Genomic DNA, 6,731 nt, shown 5'->3' on the forward strand with positions numbered 1-6,731 from the left:
AAACCCTGCTAGCCAGTGCCAAGCTTTCGGAGCCCAACACCCTTGAGCAATCATTGAAAAGGGGACTCAGTAAGAAGTTGCCAGCTTTACAAGTAATTCTACATCTGTTCATGAATGCTTAAGCAATTCTTTCAGAGCCCGTGTGGCTAAAACGCAATAGGAAACATTTTCTTTCACAGCCGCTTGAGTGAACAATGTGATGTCTTTTTTTATGGCTGATGTACGCACAGTAACCTCTCAGAATGAGGACGACTTTCTCATGACAAGAACTGCCGTGTGGAGGCTTTTAACATGGGGAGTCTGCTGGCTGACCAAGAAACCTCCCACTGTTACTGCCCCTTAACCTGGTTGGCATCATTAGGGTGCACCTTCCACTGACATCAAGTCTTGTGATGGACCTTGAACTCTGAGCTGCTAACCTAACACTCCTGACAACTGTCACTTTACATTGGGGTAGCTAAGCCTGATACTTACTCTGTTGAAAATATGGCTGATTTGCTTTCTTCATAATTGTGTATGGGCTATTGTTCCATGGTCTGTTCTGGATGAACACCATTGCACAGGGGAGAGCTTTGCATTTGTGCATCCGCTCTCTGCACCCATTTCAATTTTGCTCATGAACTCAGCAAAGGATCAAAGCCAGGAATCTTCTTCACGGGGTCTGCTGTTGTTCCACCATGAATACTGAAGCATGTGTCTCTACAATGCTGGTGTTAAAGCACCGAGTCAGTCAATACGTGGATTCAAGTACACATACATTCTGCAGCGCAGTACTGAGGGGATCCTGCACTGTTGGAGGTGTGATCTGTCAAATGAGAGTTTACACTGAACCTCACGTGCCCTCTCAGACAAAGGTAAAGGTTTAGTGGCACCAATGTCGAAGAAAAGGAAAGAGTTCTCTCAAGTGTGCTGGCCTCAACCACTACCTAAACATGGATAATCTGGTCATTATCAGGTAAAACTGAGGGAACTACATAGGAGCTGGGATAAAGAAGGGGACGGAGGAGGCATGTATGGAGCCTAATGATTGGTAAGGACTAGATGGGCTGAATAGCCTTTTCCTGGTGCAGAGTGACTCATTGACCCAATGAGGAAACAAGGGTCTTGCCTATTAGATACTGAGCTAGTGAAGGCCGCATCTTCTCTTTGAAATAAGACCCACTCAATAACAAGGCAGTGCTAATTCTGTCCGTCTGTCTGTCTGTCAACCCCCATCCACACTTCCTGATGGCAGGTACCTAAGGCAAAACCAGTGAAAAGAAACAATGAAATTTAGAGCAGAATGGATTGGCCTTCCATTTTTAAGATATATCCTGCCCTTCCAGGAGGGGCAGTAGTGAGGCTTTTCAGTAAGCATTAGTTGACTGTTTAAGTATCTCAGTTGGTGTCAGGGCCTGATGTACATCCACCAGTCTTTTGACCCTGGACTTAATCGAGGCAGGTTCTGAATCAGTGGTGCTGGAAGAGCACAGCAGTTCAGGCAGCATCCAAGGAGCAGCAAAATCGACGTTTTGGGCAAAAGCCCTTCATCAGGAGTAAAGGCAGAGAGCCTGAAGTGTGGAGAGATAAGCGAGAGGAGGGTGGGGGTGGGGAGAAAGTAGCATAGAGTACAATGGGTGAGTGGGGGAGGGGATGAAGGTGCTAGGTCAGGGAGGAGAGGGTGGAGTGGATAGGTGGAAAAGGAGCTAGGCAGGTAGGACAAGTCCGGACAAGTCATGGGGACAGTGCTGAGCTGGAAGTTTGGAACTCGGATGAGGTGGGCGGAGGGGAAATGAGGAAACTGTTAAAGTCTGCATTGATGCCCTGGGGTTGAAGTGTTCCGAGGCGGAGGATGAGGCGTTCTTCCTCCGGGCGTCTGGTGATGAGGGAGCAGCAGTGAAGGAGGCCCAGGACCTCCATGTCCTCGGCAGAGTGGGAGAGGGAGTTGAAATGTTGGGCCACAGGGCGGTGTGGTTGATTGGTGCAGGTGTCCCGGAGATGTTCCCTAAAACGCTCTGCTAAGAGGCGCCCGGTCTCCCCAATGTAAAGGAGACTGCATCGGGAGCAACGGATACAATAAATGATATTAGTGAATGTGCAGGTAAAACTTTGATGGATGTGGAAGGCTCCTTTAGGGCCTTGGATAGAGGTGAGGGAGGAGGGAACAGGTTTTACAGTTCCTGCGGTGGCAGGGGAAGGTGCCAGGATGGGAGGGTGGGTTGTAGGGGGGAGTGGACCTGACCAGGTAGTCACGGAGGGAACAGTCTTTGCGGAAGGTGGAAAAGGGTGGGGAGGGAAATATATCCCTGGTGGTGGGGTCTTTCGAAGGTGGCAGAAATGTTGGCCGATGATTTGGTTTATGTGAAGGTTGGTAGGGTGGAAGGTGAGCACCGGGGCGTTCTGTCCATGTTATGGTTGGAGGGGTGGGGTTTGAGGGCAGAGATGTGGGATGTGGACGAGATGCGTTGGAGGGCATCTTTAACCATGTGGGAAGGGACATTGCGGTCTCTAAAGAAGGAGGCCATCTGGTGTGTTCTATGGTGGAACTGGTCCTCCTGGGAGCAGATACGGCAGAGGCGGAGGAATTGGGAATATGGGATGGCATTTTTGCAAGAGGTAGGGTGGGAAGAGATGTAATCCAGGTAGCTGTGGGAGTCATTGGGTTTGTAAAAAATGTCAGTGTCAAGTTGGTCGTCATTAATGGAGATGGAGAGGTCCAGGAAGGGGAGGGAGGTGTCAGGGATGGTCCAAGTACATTTATTGTACATCAAAGTTTTACCTGCACATCCACTACTATCATTTATTGTATCCGTTGCTCCGGATGTGGTCTCCTCTACATTGGGGAGACTGGGCGCCTCCTAGCAGAACGCTTTAGGGAACACCTCTGGGACACCCGCACCAATCAACCACACAGCCCCATGGCCCAACATTTCAACTCCCCCTCCCACTCTGCCGAGGACATGGAGGTCCTGGGCCTCCTTCACTTCCGCTCCCTCACCACCAGATGCCTGGAGGAAGAACGCCTCATCTTCCACCTCGGAACACTTTAACACCAGGGCATCAATGTGGACTTCAACAGTTTCCTCATCTACCCTTCCTCCCACCTCACCCTAGTTCCAAACTTCCAGCTCAGCACTGTCCCCATGACTTGTCCGGACCTGTCCGACCTGCCTATCTCCTTTTCCACCTATCCACTCCACCCTCTCCTCCCTGACCTATCACCTTCATCCCCTCCCCCACTCACCCATTGTACTCTATGCTACTTTCTCCCCACCCCCACCCTCCCCTAGCTTATCTCTCCACACTTTCAGGCTCACTGCCTTTACTCCTGATGAAGGGCTTTTGCTCGAAATGTCAATTTTGCTGCTCCTTGGATGCTGCCTGAACTGCTGTGCTCTTCCAGCACCACTGATCCAGAATCTGCAGTCATTGTTTTTAGCTCCTTAATCGAGGCAGGACCAGGCAGTAGGATCTCTATGACCAGATAACCCTTTCCTGTCCTACACACACACACACACACACACACACACACACACACCGCAGGGATGGCATTCAATCTGCCCAATCCATCAACAAATTGCAATTCCTACATCACTAGGTTGACTACACCACAAGAACTTCAATGGCAGTAAGCTATTACTTTGGAGCATTCTCAGGTTGTAAAAGGTTTTGTAAAAATGAAAGCCCATCTCATTTCATTTTCTTGTGATGGATGTCGATTAGCCCCCGAAGAAAGAGACAACGTCCATCATTAATCAGCCCATTGCCCCTGTGCATTCTGTTTATCATTCTTCTAAAACTGTGCCCATGGCATGGGCTTGGCCAGATCACTTGGCTAGCTAACTAGTCTGTGGTATAGAATAATGCCAACTGCATGGGTTCAGTCTCTGTACAGGCCATGATAACTCACACAGGCCTTGCCTCCTCACTTTACCTCACTCTCAAATACTGTACATTCCTACACATACCAAATTGTTTTCCTCTAATGGGGACAGAGAAGGTGGCCTTTATGGAGTAGAGCTCCTTAACACGCCTGAATAGTGGGGTAGGGTAGATTGAGAGGAAAAGTAGTTCTTGAGAGTTACTACATGAGATGATGTTGTACACAGCCCTGGAGTGTGATTGCCATTGATTTTTTAATCATCTGTCAAACACTTTAACTTTATATTCTTTCAGTCTGCAATGTTTTACGCAGGGAGATCTCTTTAATCCCATTTTTATAGTAACTGGGGACTCTTTTAAACCCATCAATTATTTGGACAAAGGGGCTATTCCCCTGTTAAAGGTGGTCTTGTCCAAGATTTTTGGAACAAAAATGAAGAATTGTTGAACAAAGGTAGGCAGAAGGGTGATAAAGGGATGTAAAAGACAGGGTAAAGAATTAAATAAAGCTGAAGAGTAAATTGCCCTGCCTAAAGAAAAATGGTGTTAGGTCAGTTGTTGAAATTTGGTGTTGTCAAAAAAAATGGAGAAATATGCAGAAGGGCACTACCTAGTGGCCAGAATCTGTAAGTGCAGACAGTTCCAAAGTGATTGTTTTAAGTGTTTGAGTGTTCAATATGAATGGGAAAGCCCCATTGAAGACATTACATTCTTACGAAGAGCACACCAAATTAGTGTGGCCATTTAAAATGGGAGATCCAATTGAAGAGTTTATGAAGGAGATTTCCATTCTGACAGGTCACAGATTTAAGACAATAAAACCAGAGGGAAGACGGAGAGTTGTTCTTTTCTTTCAACACAGTGAGTTATTATGATCTGGAATGTTCTGCCTGTCACGATACTGGAAGCTGATTCAAGTCACCAGGGACATGAATAATTACTTGCAAATGAAAAATGTGCAGAACTATGGAAAAGTATGAGTTTCAAAGAGACACGAATAAGCTGAGAGATCCGACAGTTCCATGTACCAATAACAATATGTCGAATGGAGAGGCAGCTCGCTACAATGCTTTCAGCAACTTCCGAGCCATTAGGATGTGATGAGGGAGGAGGTGTTATGTATCTCAGGGCCTACAGAAATGTGCTTAACTTAACAGTAACTTAATAGTATCATTGTAGACAGGATCTTAGCTGAGGCTATTGTGTCGCAGCCAACTACTTCCTCATTGGTTCTATTCACAACTGGCTCTTGAGTTCCTCTTTGTTCATTGGAGGCTAAGGAGGATTCCAGAATTTTAGAAACCAAAATTCATTTGAGCATTAAAAATGAAAAGTGTGGATGTGAAAAGGGAGGGTTGTTAAGAGTTATGGTTAGATGAAACTGCTTGAATTTGAAATCCTGAAAAGTGCATGAGTATAGGGGTGGGAGATGACATAGTGAGGGTAATAACATGATCGCTTGTACAATATTGATGTTCTTAGAAAGAACAAGCAATTGAGATAACTCATTTAGTCTGTTTTAACACTGTTTGGTTTGTAGAAAGTGTATGTTGAATAATAGATTTGGAGTTTGCAGACGAATAAGAGAGGGAAGATTAACACAATTGCTGCCATCCAATTGATGGAAAGGGAAAGGTCAAGAAAGATTGCGATTGGAGTGTGAGTCTGAGTGACAGACCACACCTAACATTTTCTTACCTGCCACCCATGAGTACAAGTGATGTAGCAGAAGAACCTCCCCAGAGACGGTTACAACATTCAAATTATAACTGCATTGAGGGTGTATATAGCGCTAAGTTGGAAGGAAATTAAACAGATGATTGAAACAAGATAGGAACTTGCTAAAGGCAATGAGAAATGAGACAATACAGGGAGATGACACGATTGGAAGATGATGGGGAACTTAAAAGACGTCAATAGGTAAGGAAGGGGACAGATGAATGAAATCTTTGAAGAATTGAGAAGGAAACAAAACCTGTCTCTGCTGTATACTGTAGGATATCAAGGGGTGATAGTCCAACTGGCATAGTGAGGATGGACCTGGGGGTGTTGCGAATACTTCGAAGGACGTTGCATGAACAGTTGAATCAACTCCAATGTTCAGCAAAGCAGGATTGGGAGGTTATAGTATAGCTCCACAAACAACTCAGTCTCAGAAACCAGGGCATCCCAGTTATTTTCTTGGCCAAGTAGTGGAATGAATTCGAAGTTAAATAGATGCATAGCACAACAAATATTATTGTTATTATTCAGTGGTTTGACATTTTGAGAGTAGATGAGGTTTCCAGCCTTGCCTGTTGACCTTCTCTATGTCTCCCAATGAGGTTAACCTCATCCCACAGGGAGTCCCATGCTTAATGAATCACAGAAGACCAGCCTTCGGTTTGCATCTCTGTGTGGTGTGTTGCTTTGTGAGTGTGCCCTGTCTCACTCTGCTAGCCTTTGAGTTCAGCTCTATAAGTCAGCGCTTCCTGATTTGACAGACTCTGAAGATTCCCTGTGACAAGAATGTAAGCTTGGCAAACAGCATCAAGCCGCACATCAACAAAGTAGCTTCCTTTAATGTTAACTTCAATCACAGAAATTGTTCCAGCATTACCCCACTGCTTAAATCTGTTCTTGTTACAGGGTGTAAACAAATGGAAAGTTTGCTGAGTGTAGCTTTACATAACTCTGTCGCAGATACACCGTGATGTTGCAGTGCAGGGGAATGTCATCTCTATTCATCCCAACAATTTTCCATTCAGCCCAATTTAAAAGCCATCTCAGTTTCTTGTACCCAGTTAACCTTGTAGCTTTTCTGAATGAGGTTTAGTGTCAAGAAGTGTTTGTGGAGGGTGATGGATTCTGTTTTGTCCTTTAGGTTCAAG

The sequence above is a fragment of the Hemiscyllium ocellatum genome, chromosome 25, assembly GCF_020745735.1.
Source record: "Hemiscyllium ocellatum isolate sHemOce1 chromosome 25, sHemOce1.pat.X.cur, whole genome shotgun sequence".
NCBI lineage: Eukaryota > Metazoa > Chordata > Chondrichthyes > Orectolobiformes > Hemiscylliidae > Hemiscyllium > Hemiscyllium ocellatum.